Source organism: Lepidochelys kempii, chromosome 9, assembly GCF_965140285.1.
Source record: "Lepidochelys kempii isolate rLepKem1 chromosome 9, rLepKem1.hap1, whole genome shotgun sequence".
Classification (NCBI taxonomy): domain Eukaryota; kingdom Metazoa; phylum Chordata; order Testudines; family Cheloniidae; genus Lepidochelys; species Lepidochelys kempii.
In genome coordinates, this window is record NC_136388.1 from 97,114,423 (window position 1) to 97,132,454 (window position 18,032).

The 18,032-nt window shown below is 42.6% G+C and overlaps 1 long non-coding RNA gene across 4 annotated transcripts; it reads right to left on the bottom strand.

Moving 5' to 3' along the window:
* Positions 1 to 2,367: 2,367 nt before the first annotated feature.
* LOC144930844 (uncharacterized) lies at positions 2,368 to 17,933 on the bottom strand. Of its 4 annotated transcripts, XR_013636288.1 has the most exons (4): positions 17,409 to 17,933; positions 16,042 to 16,187; positions 15,535 to 15,850; positions 2,368 to 6,949 (listed from the first exon to the last, which is right to left on the bottom strand). It is a non-coding gene; the product is annotated as an uncharacterized LOC144930844 (long non-coding RNA). The 4 variants fall into 4 exon arrangements; XR_013636287.1 differs by having other exon boundaries at positions 2,368 to 6,945; positions 15,535 to 16,187; XR_013636285.1 differs by having other exon boundaries at positions 15,535 to 16,187.
* Positions 17,934 to 18,032: the final 99 nt, after the last annotated feature.

Here is an 18,032-nt window from a genome sequence, read left to right on the forward strand (position 1 = left end):
CTGCAGTGTAATGTCATTTTACGATATAAAGAAATCTGTGCGCTCAGGGGAGTTTTACCTTGTTCTCAGAAAACAATAAAAAGGAACAAACTTCTGAAAAGGCATAGGCAATTGCATTAAAGGGATCAATTCAATGCAGTCTCAGGCAACACTGAGAAAGACTTTAATCTACCACTGCAAGCAAAGGCATAACTTACCGAATATGAAACATACTAGCTGACTTGATTGGCTATAGTAAGTATATCAGCAAACATGTGTCTTGCCAGACAGAGAGGAGTAAAGGCCTTTCATACTACATACAAGTAAGAGCAATATTACCACTGCATGCAAGCACTAATGTATGGGAAATGTGTTACCACAGTACTGAAAAACTGCATATGCCAATCTGTGTATTCTTGATCCATAATGAAGTCTGCAATTGTAGCAAGATAATGATACAAACTTGCATTACAATTTAGCAGAGTCTATTTATTTACAGTGGGTTTACATTGACAGGCGAGAGAGATGAACAATATAGAAATCATATTTTTAAGGATGGCATCATAATACCAAATTCCAATAGCAGGATGTTAGCCTTCTGCAAATAATGAAAAAGATGAAGGTAAATGAAGTTGTAAAGAGTCAGACGTGATACTAGCATTACTTATATTCTAAAGAAGGACACTTGTATCAAATGACTGGTATTTTTAACAGTTTGGAATGTCAAGTTCTGTACAATATTATGGTTTACTTCTGTGAAGTGGAAGTTAGGGCTGGATAGAAAACAAGAATACTGTTTTGGAAAAAAGTTTCAAGGCTTTGATGTTTGTTTTCATTCTGAGTCAGAAAAACAATTAAATCTTTCAGAAATGTTCATGATAAAACATGAAAGACAGAGCCCCTCCCCAGAATATCCTCATGGTTAGCACACTCAGCTGGGATGTGGGAGACCTGTGTTCAGCTCCCTACGCTGCCTGGTTCAGGGCAGGGACTTGAATCTGTATCTTCCCCATCCCAGGAAAGCATCTTAGTTCTTCTGGAATGGGCCCATTGCTCTCTCATCTTGACCAGAAATTTCATCCTGGCCCAGAGAAACCTGCATGTCAAAATGTTCATTGAAACTAACACATTCCACTAAAAGTTTCCGTTTTAATGAATCGGGGGGGGGGGGTTGGTTGGTATAAAAATGTTTTGCTGAAAAATTCCTGACCAGTGTTAGTGCTAATCCAGTAAGAAGACACTTTTAAACTCTTGGGCGGTCAATAATAATTGCTATAATACGGCTTCTTTACTGCATCAGTCATAATAGGTGCTGCAGCATGGAATCTCCAGCAAAGGGTGAAAAGATCCTGGGCCATGTTATGACACCAGTTTTTAAAGGAGATATTTTAAGAAGAACTTCAGATGAGGAATTCTGCTTTACAAGCAGTGCCACAATATGGGCTCTTGTTGTCATCCCAGTCCATTAATTACCCATCCACCTTTCCATCTGTTAATAATACACCAGAAAATCAAGCATACCTAGCCAAATGACCTAACTGCCTAGAGTTGCAGAATGGGTCAAGTTTCCTCTGGTGTAGCTCTGTTGGCTTCAATAAAATTAAACCACAGATGCATTTGGCCCAATCTGTCTCCTGTTATAGAATTCCCCCAGTTTTCTTTGGTGTGATTCCTTCTGACAAAGTCTCAATACTTGTCACATTCATCTGATTTGCTCTCTCTTCTCCTCAAGACAATTGCTTAAATTAATTTGTTTGGCCAAAAGACTGAATTTCTGTTACCCACCATCCTGTGGAATCAATGACATTGGTGCAAAGTGGGTGTAAAATGCTATGAAATTGGAATGAAGACGTTTTTCACCCCACTTTGCAGTAGTGTAAATGGGTGCACAAAGTGCAGGTCAACAACTATATGTGACAGGTTTTACTCTAGGCAACATTCTCTCAGCAGATGCACATGCCCGTTGTTCCCATTTATGTCAGGGGATGCTGTGGGTATGCAATTGAGTCCAGAATCCTGTGATTAAATAGTCAGGGTAAGTAGCCCGACCATTTTAGTAATTAGCACAATTTATTCTTGCCAAATACCATTGTATTGTTCTGGTATCATCCAGCTTTGCAGCAGACTGACAGTTCCAGTGCTTTTGTTATCATACCTAAATTCTGGATATTTTGCTTCAGGAGTAAATTGCTGTAGAATGCTAGAAATGTAAGAAGACCATGGCAGATTTGTAGGCATCCATATAATGAATGAAAAATAAGTTTGAAAAAACATACTTGCTTCTCACAGTTTGCTTAAGTAAATCAGAAAACAATTATAATAACCTCCTTTGACCTTGACACAAAGAGCTAGTTCTTCATTGAGTTTAAAGGTAGAAACGAAGAAATATAGTTTCCCTTCATTCCTAAAATGATATATAAGAAAATATCTAATGCTAATGTTTATGTAATGGTAATCAGTCCTGCTTGGGCCACCTGCAGGATTGAACTGGGGACCATCAGTACTACATGTAGAAGCCAGCACTATTTAAGCCTAAAGGTATGGGCAATAGCAGACCCAGAAACCTCCTCGTGGACCAGCCACTGCAGCAAGACAAATAGCCATACTCTCCTGGTGTAAGTTGCATAAAGATTTTTGTTACTTTTTAAAGAGAGGTAATGCAAAATGTGCTAATTGCACAGGTTCCTAAACTGCATTCTCTGGGACACTGGGAGAGTTCAGAACACTTGGTCCCAAGAGAGATGGCTAGTCACAAGATGCCGACTCCTCGTTTCCAGTGTTGAGTTGCATTAAAGACAACCACAATTACATTAAATAATGTTAATTTTCCATGCAATCAGCTGCTATGGCTGACACAGAGAGTGTCAACAGGAGGAATGGTAAAGTCATGTGATCATGACTAGGAAGGGAGGGGAGGCTGTGCAATTGTGAAGGAGAAGGGCAACATCCACAAGCCAAACTCTCTGTTAACATGTGGTTCCCTCAGGAAAAAATCCAAGAACCCCAGAAGAACTCGCAAAACTTTACCACAACTTTTTCCAATTCCACCTCAGCCTTCACCCCCAAAATGCAGCAGCAAATGAAGGGCCTTTGGTGCAGCTACCAATAAAACATCCATCCAAAATGAACAGAGAGAGCGTTTTTATTGCTTGGATTGTACCTGATAATCCCAATCACAGGGGATACTTCAAAATCTATAACCTGACCTTGAACTGCAGTTGTGTGTGTAACTAAGTAGTAAGGTGTTTGCTTTCCTCCTAAAATGGACTTCACTCAGCTCAGTTCTGGTGTTGGTGCTCCAAAAACAGGGATGATTTGGACAAAAGGAGTAGTATTAGGAGAAAAGGGATTATTGCCCAACTCGCTCCTATTCTACTGCCTGACAATTGTCAATTTCAGGTGCATAAAGTTATTCCTCAATGATGCAGGGTGAACAATCTGTAGAAAATAATTTATCTCAGGGATTTAGCGCTTTTTTCTCTTTTCAAATTTCCCATGAACAATCCTGTTGGTATTAATTAGTTTGCGATTAAAAAGGATTATATAACTGGTTTTTGTACATATACCTCAGCCAATGGATTACTGCACCTGGAGCTATACGTATTCAAAGCTTGAGATTCACTATTCACTGGGTAGGTTTGACCACCTCAAATCACATGCTACTTTACACCCAAATGGGACGATCAAAATACTGATATACTTGAATAAGCCACCAGAGCTGTGCAAGGCCCTGATTCAGCAACGCATTAAGCATGTGCAGTCCATGGAACTTTAGCACCTATGTAAAATTAACCATGTATCTGAGGACTTACCATTCTGCTCCTCTGGATTTCGTGCTATTGAATGCCATCGAAATATAAGGGGGACACTTTGTTCCCATTCTCAGATTTAGCACATCAGAACCTTCTCGCAGTGCTTATAAACTCAGAACTAGGCACTGTCATTCATTTCACTTTCACGCTTATGAAGTTAGCTGGGAAGAGTTGTGTGGTCATCGCCTCCAATTAGCACACAATACAATGTCAAACAACAATGCCAAAAATACAATGTAAGGGAAATTGCTTCCCCAAAATTTCAAAGGGATCGCAGCAGGGTCTTACAAGCATTTAAAACAGAAACACTTCTGAAAAATAAATTACCCCTTCTGATGGTCCTCAGTAATGCTTAAGAGAATGGGCAGCTTAATGCAGAATTAATCTTTTGAAGGATAAGATTTTTCCACACTGCCTTTAATACTCTCCCTGCTGCGAAACATACATTATATACATACTCTATTATTGGCAGTATCGGAAAGTATAAAACATGAATGATTGCGTAATAATAGTAGTATTAACAGCAATACTTTTTACTGGATAGTACCATTTAGCTAAGGATCTCAAGGGTTTTTACAATCGTTAATTAATTAAGCCTCCCTACAGCTCTGTTGTCATTGTACAGAGGAAGAAACGGAGACATAAAGACTCCCAGTTCAGCAGGCCACCCATATTCAGGAAAGCATTTAACCACAGAATGTTGAGCCTCTGGTTAAAGTTAAGCACTTGCATAAATGCTATGCTGAATGGAGATGGACTTTAGCATGTGCTTAAACACTTTGCTGAACTGGGGCCAAGAGAATCCAGGCCTTGTTGATATTAAGATAATCTGCATTATGTATAACCACACTGCATTGTAAATTATTAAATTAAGCAATGCTAGTAAAACCCGTTTTTGCAGTGGTGCAATCCCTGCCCAAAGTCATTCAGTGGCAGAGTCAGGAATGGAATCCAGAGTCTCACTGTCCCATTGTGCTCTAACCACTAGACCACAGTGCCCCCCCTCAATGCCCTAAACTGACTGATGGAATTAAAGTTGTGAAGTGAACTCAGTTGCTTTTGATCTCTATTCAAGGTGCCATCAAGGGCTCTTAATAGGTGGTATCTTAGCAAATGCTTTAGCGACTGAAACCTTCTCTATAAAAACCCTACTGATTCTCACACTTGTCTGAAAGAATAGAGGCACAAGCTGGCTTCAAATGCCAGCTGACAGATGGGAAGACAAATGGACTATAGGATTCCTGATCTAAAAAGTCAGACCCATGGTCAGGCTAAAGAAACATACATCTCTATTTTGATGTTGACCTCAAAGGGAAGAGGGATGAGTCAACAAAAAGGGCAAAGGGCAGAAAACATCACAAGTATGAGGCCAACACTGCTTTGAACTTGAGGACAAATATACTAATGATATGAAGTTGACAAAAAAGCTTCTTGACACTCCGTGTCTACAAAGTTGGCAGCATCTGACCCAAATGGCTCCTTGATTCATCCCCAGTAATCAGCAGAGTTAGGAACAGTAAAGCTGACTGAATCCTCCATGGCACTGAAGACACTAGTTGTTTCTTCCAGTCTCAGTTATTTCTATAGCCCAGACATGAGAGATGTGGGCGAATGCAAAAGCAAAGAGCAGTCCATTTGAGAGCCGCATGGGAGCACTCTAGCAATGTCTATGTAAGTAATTTTGAGGGTCATAGCAGGATAATATCACCCAGCAACAAGGGGTGTACCCACACACTAAGAGCTCAGGGTCCCACAGAAATCATTTTTACTTTAGTTTTATATTTGTTTCTAGGTTGGTTTTATATGGGAAAATATATCACGCCATCACTATTAATTTGTCTTTGCACAGAGTATTTGGTATAAAACTCCCCTGAGGACTCTTAACTCTACCATTTTCCACCATTGCAAAAATGCCAAAGATAAAGGTTAGTAATTCAATTGAATGTACACTGCTCCTCCAGATAGCTAAAGAACAAAACAAAGGATGGATAGCATATTGTTATTTTTGGGGTGGGGAGAAACAGGGGCTTTAGTTCACTGTTGTCCTTCATGCTGCTTTATCATCACACGCATGCACTGATAAAACTGCTTTAATGCAGTCAGTTCCAAGAGATGAAACTGAATCTCTGTGTAAAGTTTCAGCATGCAACAGTATAGCCAGGCAGTTTTGTTTCACATCTCTGGGATACTGGACAAGCATAAAAATAATTGCAGACTCAGAAAAGATCAAGGAATGTATCCCTGCTGCAACAGATGCTGTACTGGAAGGAAAGACAAAAGCTGAAATGCATAATGAATTTAAAAAAGATTTTTTTCATCAAACATGTCATTTGTTTGAAGGACTAAATTGTTGGCATCAGATATGGTAGATCAGCTTGTTAGCAAAGTGAAACATGATGACTGCTATGTAATGGCAATTGATGAGTCAATTGAAATCACTGAAGTTGCTCAAATGTGTATCTTCATTTAATATGTCAATGGTCAGAAGTTAACGAAAGACCTTCTGTTCTTGTGACTACAGAAGCAAACAAGAGGCCACAATGTACAGGAGGGAGCAGGCGTTTTAGGGCTGGAATCAAAGAGGTCATAATACCCTTAATAGCAGCTGATGCTCCAGCTATTATACGATTGGCTGTGAACAATAATATCTGACATACCGCTAACAACTGAATTCAGATTGGTGAGCATCAGTGCCTTGTCCATCAAGCAGTTCTCTGAGCTGAATTAAAAGCAAGATATTAAAATGGCACTATATTACCCAGAAATGTAGGCATCTGTCTCAGAGTGACATCCATTCCTCATGCTGATTATTCCAGGATTCTCTTGATGGAGTTGCTGTTGAAGATAATTTGCTGAGTACGATGATGTTTCTGATGACTTGATACAAAATAAAGATATTACTTGGTAGAAATGAAGAATGTTATTTTAATTCTGAAAATAACAGATTTTTCCCCATTCTACATAAATATTTCAGAAGGAAAAACCAGCCACATCTGGATTTTGGCATATTTGTTTTTGGCATTGGTATAATGGACCTGAACAATCTCAGAGAAAGACAGCAAGAACAGAATTTCTTTTAAAAAAATGAAGAAAAATTCTAGATGTTTGAAATGAATCCATCACTTCACAAGAAGCTTACATTTTCTAGCAGGATCTTCCTTAAAAAAAGAGAGAGAGAGAGAGAGTGTGAGAGAGGACCAATTTCTACTAGACAATTTGCAACTAAAGTACAGGATTGTGCTTCCACTTTAAGAATTAACAAATTGACAGACTTTAAAATCTATCTCAAGGCCTTTGGACCATATTCTGAAGATTTTTTGGAGAGGCAAGTCTTTGCTGAGTATGGTAAATAATCCTCTAGCTGAAACTGATGGGACTGTATGTGCAGATTTAACTAGTCAAGAGAAGCTTTTATCATAGATTTTGATAAGGGCTATACTGACATGGCCTAATCTGAAGGCTTTTTTCAGACACAAGGCAAAATAATTTGAGCAATTTCCATTTTCCTCTCCAATCCCTGGGATGTACCGTACCGAGCAAAACTCTGTGGACTTTGTTCGAAATGGTGATGAGGCTTTTCAAATATGCTAAAAATGGCAGATCTAAGTCATTCTACATTAAAATGGCATGTGCCATTGGAGTAAGCAGCAGCTGGCCAAAAAAAACCTTGCCAGCTCCATTCTGTCCTGCCTGCCAAGGACTGCCTGACCTCTGCTTGACACGAGCATCCCACTGGGACCAGTTATAGCCCAACACCCCTTTTTAAATTCAGAAAGGCCATGATCTTACAAGGCCTGATCTAGCACTGATTGGAGTCAGTGGAAAGGTCCACAATACCCACCGTGGAGAAAGAAGTGACAACTTCCTTGGCCGACTACGAGCCAGGCCTGGTCCTGTAGTCAGTGAATGCTCCAAACTGCCATGGCAGTCTAGAACTTTACCCGGCTGGGCCCTAAAACTGGGCAGTATGAGTGGAAATCTAAGCTTGTTCCTGGGCCAAATCCTGAGGTCCTTATTCAAGCAAATTCCCAGTGAGAGTTTTTCCTGAGCAAAGACTGTGCAAACACTGAGTAAGGAGATCAGGACTTGGCTTTAGATACACACCTTCAAGGACATCCAAGGCCTACATCTTTCCCACCTTTTGCCTCTAGTCTCCTTTTACTGGCCCTGGCCTATTTTTGCACCCCATGCCTCTTCTATTGCTCCTTTCCTAGAGCTGCCTCTGTGCCCTCTTTCATGTTATCCCTCTATATCTTGATTCCCTTGCTTACCCCACAGGCTGCACTCTCCAACTTCCCTTCCCAACAGGAACTTCTTCAACCTGGGGAACTCCTTGCTAGAGGATGTTGTGAAGGCTAAGACGACACCAGGATTCAAAAAGAACTAGGTAACTTCGAGGGTAGGTCCATCAATGGCTATAAGCCAGGGTGGGCAGGGATGGTGTCCCTAGCCTCTATTTGTCAGAGGCTGGGAATGGGCGACAGGGGATGGATCACTTGATTACCTGTTCTGTTCATTCCCTCGGTAGCACCTGGCATTTGCCACTGTCGGAAGACAGGATACTGGGCTAAATGGATCTTTGGTCTGACCCAGTATGGCCGCTCTTGTGTTCTTATGTTGAAGCTTTTAGTCTACAGTTCCCCAGGCAAAAGCAGCAAACAGAAACACAGGGCTCCATTCTCAATTGCCCTGCCCCTGCTGCAGTCACTCTCAGCCGCATGCCGAACAATACCAAACCAGAGTGGGAGCATTTCACACCCACTTTGCCCAAGGGTCGATAATAATAGTAAGGTGAGAGGCAGGTGAGAATCAGGCCCCCAAAATACCCCTGTAATGCTCCAGACTTTACTGAAGCCTTTTTGGGGCCTGATTTTCACTTACACTAAGGTTGCTTTATATTGTTCTGGCTGCGCAAAGGGTCCTTAAGTCAGTGTACATGTAATTTAGGCCCCTTTAAAGCCCCTTTACACTGCCCGAGCAAGCAACCTTAGTGCAACTGATAATCCGGTCCTTTGCCTTAAAAATTACCACCTTTGCTACCACCACTGCAGCACCACTGATGGTAGCAACCGTGGGAGAAACATGAGAGTACAAAGGGCACACCAGGAATGTAGGCTCAGAGCCATCCTCTTAAATGTGTGATGAATGCAAAATGACAGATTCCCGATGCATAAGAAAAAGTTGTGTTTATACCATAAGCAGCACGGTAAAGTGTAACGTTATCTTAATGCCTTATAGCAAAAGTAACTGCATAACGCTAAAGCCCTGATCCTACAGTCAAACGGCTGTGCCTTCACAAAACCCTATTAAAATCAGTGGAGTACAAAAGAGTTCCCTGTTGTCACCCTCATGCAGAGGATCAGTATCTAAACTACCGTACACACTCCCATTTAAAGGCTTGATCTCAAACACATTGACGTCAATGGGAGTCTTTTTCTTGACTTTAGTGGGCTACAGACCAAGCGCTAAGCTCCGCATCCTGAAGTTCTTGTAGATCCTAAACTGTTCTTATTCAGAATGTAAACTCTTCAGTGCAAGGAACTGACTTGGTGTTTGCCATGAAGCACCTAGCACACCTGTGGGAACTTTAACATAACATTAATAAATAATAATTAATATTATCATCTTGACTTCTGTGGGAATTTTGTCCAAAAAGGGATTACAGGAAGGAGCCCCAAACGCACTGAAGTCATCTTACATTTTCAAATACTTTGCTTCGATTTTAGTATCATTTAATAACAAAGTTGCTGACAGATGCAAAAAGGTTCTGTTTCCACTCCAAGAACACTTCAGTTTAGAAGACAGGAGAGCCACTTGTGCATTTTAATACACTTTCATATTACACATAAATCATTTTTGTGGTGTAATGGTATGGTGCCCGCAGCTATTAATGTTTACAGGAATTGAAAATGTTCATTGAAAGATAATAGAAACCAGACATTTAGTAACATTTTCATTTTGCATGTTTAAATATTCATAACTATGTTTATAAAACCCCGTTTGTTCTCCTGATGCTCTAGCGATTGTGTTTATGAAATGCAGTATTTCTTGAATGTCCCTTCTTTGCATCAATTTTTTTTGTAGAATGCTATTTCATCAGATTGTGACACTGACAATTAGCTTTTATGTAAAAGATTGGCCAAGATTAACAGCAGAAAATTACAGGAAAGAAAACATTGTCAGAACCAATAAATGTTTCACTGATGCATCTGTAACTCTTAACTTTGTACAGGACATTTGTGATGGCTTCATTCTTACACAATGACAATGTATTGTCAATCTGGAGGTATACATTTATTATTCTACTATAAAACAATGAAACCTAGAAATAGGATACCAATAACAAAAAGTTAAGTGCTGGTAAGCTTTCAATAACAAGTGTTCTCTTTACTATATATATTTTCTTTCAACGTTAAGTAAAATAAACATAAGCAGCTCAGAGTCACTTTAGTATTACAGTTGTTCTAGTTCCTTAACAGTGTTTTTAAAAGTTGATCAAGTAGTCTTAGTCTGAAATTGGGACTATAATAGATGTAGACTTCATTGCAATGTCATCCTGATTAAAAACAGCATCACACGGACTCTACAGTAGAGTATGGTAGGTTTAATAAATTAAAACTGCATAGAAATTAGGATATTCATAGTAACTAGTGTTTGCAAAAGTTATCTCAACAGTTGGGCCCACTGAAATAAATGGAAAGGTTTCCACTGACTCCAGTGGATGCTGGATCAAGACCTTAATCCTCATTTGTTTGGCTCGTTTTTCTGGTGCCCAGCTTGAAACACCAAATGTCACAGGAGTAAACCTTGGTCTCACTGACAACACTGAGAGTTCCCTGCATGGACCTCTTGCAAGACTAGAAGTAAACATGAAGGGGGGAAACAGGGAGGAACAAATGACACATTTTGACTTTTATTTTATTTTGCATCATGTTGATTACTTATCATATATCAATTGAATGTTTATGAAAACATTAGAGCAAATAATAGAATCCTCATGTGAGATTCATTTTAAAATAAATGTATAGACGTTAAAAATACAAAATAGCTATAAATACTATTATAACATTGCCAGCTCTGGCAATATATAATACACACACACTCACACACATACCCCCTAGCCCTATGCAACCCCTACAAGGACTTTCTGCAATTGTTACAACATTTTGCAAAGCAAACAGTTCTTGTAGGCTAGAAATGCACACAGCCCTTAAGGTGTGTGAACCAAAGTATTGAGGGTTTATATCTACTGACACAATACTACCAGCAAGAAGCCATGTCCTGGACTGGCAGCACATCCATTGCTCATCCTGCAACATGAGCTCCCTCAACTCCCATTGAAATGAACAGCAGTTGAGAACACATGGCAGAATAAGGCCCTAGGCATCCTACGCCCAGTGGAACAGTGTAGGATGACCAGATGCCCCGATTTTATAGTCTGTTTTCTTATATAGGCTCCTATTGCCCCCCACCCCCGTCCTGATTTTTCACACTTGCTGTCTTGGTCACCCTAATGGGGCTGTAGAGGACTGGTTCACCTTCCTGCTCCTGCCATACCAGGTGCAGCCATGTAACCGAAAAAGAGACATGCTGGAAGCAGGGTGTGTCAGGAATCAAATGCAGTGAGGACCTGATCCAAAGCCCATTGAAGTCAATGGAAAGACTACCACGGTCTTCAGTGGTCTTTGAGTCAGGGCCCTTATCTACATGTTAAATATCCAAAATGGCTGCATAACAGCCATTTTGTATCTCTGGAGTTAATGCAGATTCAAACCAGGAGCCTCTGCCCTTCTGAAAAAGTCCAAAGACATGGGAAGTAATGTATATACAGTGCCACCACCCACATTTATCCTCAGGGTTTCTGTGCAATTAAAGCCTGCCTCGCACCGTCCTTAACTTCCCTCATAGCCAGATAGGTGTGTGTCTCTTGTTGTTACTCAGGATGTAGGGCTGGCTCCCGGTTTACTCTCATGCATAGCCTTTGTCTTTGCAAAGGAGATTTTAATGAAACTATGTGATCAGGCTCTACAAAAAAGAACTTGTCCAACTTCAGGCATGGCGAGCTTCCCACCTGGCTCATGACAAAGCCTAGTTTTAGCGATTCAACAGCTGATGCTACTGAACAAGCTGGCAACACAAAAACGCTGAGCTAAATGCTTTTTTTTATTAAACTTTCCTTGCTTACAAACCAATGGTACCAAGCAGCATGTGTGTACTTGAAAAATATCTAAAGAGCAGAATACCCTGTTTACTGAGCATCAAACTCAGCATCCCACAATCAAAACGGTGGAGGGAGGGATAGCTCAGTGGATTGGGCATTGGTCTGCTAAACCCAGGGTTGGGAGTTCAATCGTTTTGGTGCCATTTAGGGAATTGGTCCTGCTTTGAGCAGGGAGTTGGACTAGATGACCTCCTGAGGTCCCTTCCAACCCTCATATTCTATGAAAATATATCTGCTCATTCTTCAGACTGCTCACATCCCTAAACTCTGTATACAGAGCTCCCACTGATGTCACAGAGCCTGGAGAGAAGACAGCCTTAGCTTCTGGAGGCCAATCTGCCTAGACTAGGTTCCAAGCTCTTGGGAGTATTCTCATGGGCGTTGATGCCATGAATAAGCAAAGGTTCACAGGGGTGTGCCTTTTCAGGAGACGGCCTATATTTCTAACCAATGCTAATGTTGTAGCAAGGTTAAACAAGTGTCTTATTTCAACTGATGTGCAGACTAGCCAGTCTGAATCTAATTATTTGTTTTTACAGGCAGAGTTTTAAGATTATTTTTCTGCAGAAAATGTAAGGCTATCTCCTGAAGTGTTCCTCTCCGAGAACAGTACTATATCTCTGCAGAGACATTTCCCCACATAATTAGATTGACCACAGTAACAGCACTTGTGTTGGGGCAGTTGGGAGAGTCAGTCTAGTGGAAAGAGCACGAGCTAATATGCAGTGGTTTTAGATTAGAAACATTATAAAGAAGACGACCGGCAATGTGCACCATAGGACGGCACTCATCGCTCCAGAAACAAGAGAGTTTTATAGCCAAAATAGTTACTAGAGGAACTTAATTAATGGGGCGGGAGTACTGAGACATGGGAGCACAACTGGTTGACATGCCTTCAAGCACCAGCCGGGGTTTAAGGCATACACAAACCTTTAAACAAAACATGATTTTCATAAGCTGGCACCTAAGGTATGCAAATATGCAAAAACAATCATACCCGCAAAGGAACCAGATTATTCACGGATCATAAAGCAGGGCAGAAGAGGAATGGGGATGGCTGGTCAGCTGCTTTTGCTTAGATTCTTTATTATGCAATGAAACCTTGTTACTGCTTTTAAAAAAACGTCCTGGGGTCTGTATAGTTTGGGTAAAATCCTGCTAAGCTGACTCTTGCAAGCAAGTCCAGTGTCAGTAACTGCGTCGGAGCTGTCAGCATGAAACAGGCCAGTCCCCTTTCTTTGTAAAGGCCGGGAGGCTGCGTGGGTAATGCACTTGGAGAAGAAAGGCAGAGCCATTATTAATTATGATGCATTGAAAGCTGACTAGCCTGGCACCAACAGTACAGGGGACATTTTAACCCCTCCCACATCCACATACCAGCAAAAAAATAAAATAAAAAATGCTGGCCGTGGAAAGCCAGCAAAGTTAACTTGGGACCTTGGGTGTGATCAGGGACCGCGGCCATGAGCAGGGTGGCTACAACCCCAAGCATTTGACAGTCATGAGTCAGCCCTTCCCCAAGTCCTCAGATTTACTACAATAAAATCAGGAATTTAAAAAAAAAATAAAATGATACATGCCGGCCCATGGGGGAGCGCTGGCTTCCCCGTCAGCCTTTTCTCTGCGAGCAGGAGGGCTAGAAACTCACTTTTCTTTTTGTAATGAGAGCTGAGGATCTTTGCCCCCAGGCTGGGGCCTGGAAGAGGGGGAAAATCCCCCAGCCCCTACTGCAGGATAAAAACCAGGGGAGCTGCCATCAGGGCTTGTGCCCCGATTGGCTGGAGCGGGCCCCCTTTGCAGCTACCCCCATGGCCCGGGGGACCGTGGAGCAAAGGGGCAGCTTCGGGCTGCCTGCCCCACACACATGGAGGCGGCTCAGGCTGCATGCTGCACCCAGCCCGCTCCAGGGCAATTGAGGGGGTGGGGCTCCAGGGCAATTGAGGGGGGGCCTCCACCCCCGCCTCCTTCCACTTTCTTTACCCCGCTGGTGCAGCTGTTTTGGGGGGGGGGCAGCCCGGGGCGACCCCCACTCCCGCAGAGCCTCCCCTGCCCAGGGAGGGGCGAAGCAGCCACGTGTCCGTCCGTCCCCCCCAGACACCCCGGGGAGCCGGTGCCCCAGGGCCCGACGCAGCCGGCCGCCATGCGGCTCCCCCCAGCCCAACCCTTGCGCCGGCGCCCCGAGGGGAGGAACAGCGGGTCGCCGGCGCTTTCAAAGCGGCTTGAAAGGGAAGCGGCGGGGGGAGGGGAGGGAAGGAGGGGCAGGCAGGTCCCAGTCCCCCTCCGGGCAGCCCCAGCCCGCAGCGCCAGGAGACCTTCCCCTCCCGCCCCCCCTCCCCGCAGGCGGGGATGGGGGGCGCTGCTGCCAGCTGCAAACCTGCGCCCCTCCCCCAAATACCCCCCCTCGCTAAGCAGCCGGGTTCCCGAGCCAGAGTGGCCCCCCGCCCCCGACATACTCATGGGGTGGGGAAGAGGAGGGCTGGGTTGCAGCCACTTGCCCTGGGGCCGGGTGGCAGCAGCAGCCCCCCCCCCCCCCCCCCCGGCGGTGCCTCGCTGCGGAAAGGCCGGCTCCACCGGGCCAGGGTTAAGCCCCGGCGACAAATAAACCGGGGCTTTGGTGCTACAGGATCGGAGCGTGACTCTCGGTGTAAATGAAAATAGGAGCCGATCCGGGCTGCCCGCCCTGGGGGCTGCGCTCCACCCAGGGGGCGGTTCAGCGGGGCTGGAGTACGAGCCAGCAAGCCGAGCCGGGCCGGGCGATCCTCCAGGGTCCAGCAGCCTCCAGGCAGGGGATCCTCCGGGCCGGGCCGGTTTGGCATGATTCTCTCCCCCACGGATTTAGAGAGAGAACGCCGCCCCCTTGCGATTCCCCCCCCTTTCTTCTGGGGGGCAGCGACTTAGCCCCCCGAGACACACCCACCACTTGTTGGCATATCCCCGTGTGCTCCGGGCGGCCGCGTCTCCGCCTTTCCAGCCCCACACTTCCCGGCGCTCCGAGTCCTTTCCTCCCCCAGCGAGCCTGGGGCTCGTAGGCTCAAAGCGGAGGCTCGGAAGACGGGGAAGGGCGAGCTTAACAAGCACCGGGATGCTTCCGGAGCTGCAACAAAAAGCGTCTGACAGCATTTAAAAGATTTGCAACGTCGGAAAGCCAGCCCGCAGCCCGGGCCAGCGACCCTGCCCCTCTACTTAACGCTCCGAAAGTTATTCCAAAATCCAATGGCCAACATTAGGGCTCCTGCACAGCACTGGAATGGACATCTCAGTTAAACCGAGCCAATCTGCATTTAGAGATTTATGTTACAGGTCCCGTGTCAGGACGGTGAACACGCAAAACTCCTTAACTTACTGTTAAAAGAGCATTTTTAAAATGAACATGGAGAATTGTCTAGTGCGACCTCAATGTAACTGGGAAAGGTTGAGAAAATGTAAAAAAAAAAAAAAAAAAAATTTAAAAAGCTGCATTTAATTGTCACAGGGCAACATTCTTATTTTATTAGTAGCATGTTGCAATACAAAACGTCTCACCTTGCGCTTTTTCTTTATTTTGCAGCGTGGCACAGGGCTGCTTGCTTCGGTGTAAAGCTGAGAACTTTAGTGGTGCAGGGTTTCCAATCCATTGCCTTGCGGTCCAAGTCTGCTCTGTGTATCGCAAAAGAAATATTTAGCTCCACAGAAGAAATCGAAATACATTTTTTAAATCAAAGATAATTCTTTCAAGTGGGAAAAGGAAAAGAGTATTGTAGAAACTGGCGAACTAGTCCTCATTTTGGAAGTGCAGGCATCGTGTCAAAGATCCTCATCGATCTGCTTGGTCTCAGGCGTTATTTCCGATCAACTTTTCCTTTTTAAAAAAAAAAAAAAAAAAGACTTGTGCATTTGATCTAAGTTGCCTAAAATAAAAGAAATCCTAAAGCAAGAAGTAAACAAACAGTATTCTCAGTCCAGCCCTTCCCAGTGTCAAGTTCAAGATGGGACTGTCTGGGGGAAACCCAGACATGAAAGGTGCAGCAGGGCTCCCATCAAATTACTCACATCCTTAGAGCTAGGGGGGAAACGCAAACAGTCCACAGAGTAAATTGCTTTCTCCAGCTGAACTGTGTACACCTTCAAATGCTGCCTTCCATTCTATATATGTACCCAAGTGGTGCTAGTCAGTAGCCATCGTATATTGTTAAATCCTGCAGAGAAGATATAACAATTAGTTCATTTTAATCACAAGTTTAGGCAGACTAATACAATCTATTTTTAATTTCCAATCCCAATACTTCTGGAAAGATGGCATCTTTTATTAATTAAAAATGAACGGGGCTGTATTTTAACTTTGAGAAAGTTAAACAAAGCACAGGATGGTCCAAATGCAAAATGAATATTAGAAACAGCAGTCCACTCCAGTCTGTGTATATATTCTAAGATTTTAAGTTTTCAAAACTCAGGGAGAAAAAAACAGAACGGTGGATTCATTAATTGCTTACATCAACCGAGATCATTCTGATACAAATGAAAAATCTTAAATATTTTGGAGGGGGAAGTATGGAGGGAGGGAAGGTTTTGGTTTCTGTTTTTTGTTTTTCAGTAGTAATTTATCAGGCTAACATTTCTCTCTTAAATTCTTCAATCTTTTCCCCATTTCCTGCCTTTCATTTCCTTAATACAGTCCCTGTTCACACACTGCCTTCATTACTACCCTAAAATTAGAAACCAAAAACTAAATATAAAAACATACCATCCTAAATTTAATGTATAAAGTGAAAACTGATAAATCTTCCTAAACATGACTAAATATTGGTTATCTTTTAAAAACATTTAATTATCAAACAGATATATTAGTTTTCTAGAATTGTGTTTATGCTCAGTTACGATGTTCCTTTGGCCAAAGAAAATAAATATCCAGGTTAGAATTTTATTACAAAAAAACCAGACAATTGTATTTCATATGTTACCGATTTTAATGGAAATAATTCATCAGCATCTCTCAACAACTTATTAGGTTTGCAAAATATATTCGTCAAAGAATTTCTATAGTGTTTTTCTAGAAACACTATTGAAGTCATCATAGGGTTGGCTATACAGAATAATTTTGATAACTGTGTATTAAGTTATATACAGCCAATCAAATCCACTTTTTTTTTTCTTTTCTAATACTCGGAGAAACTATAATTCTTTTAAGAAGCACTTACTTTAATCTGAAGTAAACAGATGGAACTGGCTCTTTTACTCACCACCCAGCTATTTCAGATTCATGCTAAACCTCTTAAAAGCATATAGCTATAGAGATAGAGATAGAGATACAGAGATAGAGAGGTGGGTGTGTATATCCATCCATCTATGGAGACATATGCATGCCTTTCTGCATAGGGTAAAAAGGAGCCACACACAAAGTTAAAACTCATTGCATTTACCTTCTGATGTTTACGGATGCAGCACTGGGAGGCCGAAATGCAGCTCCTCTTCTTTGAAGTGCAAGATAGAGACACGTCATGGACACTCACAGGACAGGTCAGTAATATTTGATTCGCTCGCAGAAAGTGCAGGAACAAACATATGAAGCTCGAGGTGAAAACAAACCACTGGGATGTGGGGGCGGAGACAAGGAAAAACAACAACGACCCTCATTCCCCTATTGAAAGGAACACTGTATATTGCTAGCCTGCAATAGGGAAACCAATTCCTATAAAGGATGGGGATGAGATACAAACACCTTGATATGTGGTTACTCGGCCAGTGCTGGGTGTAAAGAGTAGTTCACAAAGCAATAAGGAAATACAAGACAGTGGTTCAAAAACTATTCCATTGTGTTCTTTCAAAAACAATAAATTTTTAATGCTAAAGCAGTTATAACCAAAAACTGTACAGAGTTTTGTAATTTGTTGGGTTTTTTTGTTGGGTTTTGGGTTTTTTTTTTTTGTTAGAAAACACTTTCCCCCCCCCCCCCCCCCCCATAAATATTGTTCAGTTCCCGGCACTTCGTATCAATAATTAAATTACAAACGATAAATATGGCATCATGGATATGTATTTACAAA